We start from the raw sequence: 1524 nt of genomic DNA on the forward strand, positions 1-1524 counted from the left end.
TACCAAAGGACACAAGTCTCACCGTTTAGGTAGAGATCTGCACTTCTTCACTAGCGAAGCGCCAATACAAGAGTGACCTCTGCTCTTTCTCTCCGCTTTCCTCGCCAGCTCGGTAGCAAAGCACAATTACATCATAGACTAGTCCTATTTCATGACAAGCCTATCATGAGCTGGAGCGCCACATTCGAAGATGGGAGACTGGTCCTTGCTCTGCATACAGCGATTTGACCAACCAGAGATTTTAAAGTTAATTGGGAAAAAAAAGAAAAATAGATTCAGCTTCGTGGCCTCTTTCCCACGCGTTTACGCCGTCTCTTTTGCTAACAACATGAACAGGATGGAACCAAAGCCCTCTATAAAAAAATTGTTATCTCCCCTGTTGTGTCCGCAGCTCGTGGTCGTGCGGTAGCGTTCTCGCTTCCCACGCCCGGGTTCCCGGGTTCGATTCCCGGCGGGGTCAGGGATTTTCTCTGCCTCGTGATGACTGGGTGTTGTGTGATGTCCTTAGGTTAGTTAGGTTTAAGTAGTTCTAAGTTCTAGGGGACTGATGACCATAGCTGTTAAGTCCCATAGTGCTCAGAGCCATTTGAACCATTTGAACCCTGTTGTGTCCATTTCGAAGATGAAATGATAATTAAATGGACACCCTAGCTGCAAACAGGCGTTGGTAGATTTCATTGGGGACATGTTGAAAATGTGTGCCCCGACCGGGACTCGAACCCGGGATATCCTGCTTACATGGCAGACGCTCTATCCATCTGAGCCACCGAGGACACAGATGAATAGTGCGACTGCAGGGACTTATCCCTTGCACGCTCCCCGTGAGATTCACATTCCCAACATGTCCACACCACTACGTTCGCAGTGCGCCTAATAGATGTTTGCCCATAATACGCATTACTCGTGGCGGATTAATCTACCAAGTCCCGTACGAGTTCGGGCATAGCGTGTGCGTTCGCACAAGAAGGTCAATGGCCGGGAAGCCATATTTTAACTATATATGACGGTAATATACGTTCCCGAAAGAACAGTTACCGTGGATGACCATGCAGCTTGCTAGAAATGAAATGATAATTAAATGGACACCCTAGCTGCAAACAGGCGTTGGTGTACTTCGAAGATACCAAAGAACGGCTGTAATCTCGCTAAAAGTATTGTGCCTTCACAAATATGGTTTTGTAACAGAGTCTGGATGTCTGGGTGCCAGTGACCTGTCCCACAGAAATTTGCAGAACGCTCACAGTCGTCTCATCGACTTCCTGCCTAACAAAGACCCATCCTCCGCTTTATTGCCAGTCTTCAATGGTTAGGCCATTGCAGCGGCGTCTCCTCGGCGCTAGTCAGCCTACCTGGACGTGACTGGCGGTTGACCAGCACAATCCAAACGTGTCTGCACAATGAGACCATGGGACTCGGCAGTCCGGAAATGTTTTCACCTAGTTCCACAGAAGAAACGCGCTTCCTTCGGCCCTCAGTCGCCCTACAATTTTACTGCAGTCTTTTAAATCAGCAGGTAAAGCTTAC

The 1524-nt window shown here is 48.4% G+C and overlaps 1 non-coding gene across 1 annotated transcript; it reads right to left on the bottom strand.

Moving 5' to 3' along the window:
- Positions 1–699: 699 nt before the first annotated feature.
- Trnat-ugu lies at positions 700–773 on the bottom strand. Its single transcript has one exon. It is a non-coding gene; the product is annotated as a tRNA-Thr (tRNA).
- Positions 774–1524: the final 751 nt, after the last annotated feature.

This window comes from Schistocerca piceifrons, chromosome X, assembly GCF_021461385.2.
Source record: "Schistocerca piceifrons isolate TAMUIC-IGC-003096 chromosome X, iqSchPice1.1, whole genome shotgun sequence".
Lineage (NCBI taxonomy): Eukaryota > Metazoa > Arthropoda > Insecta > Orthoptera > Acrididae > Schistocerca > Schistocerca piceifrons.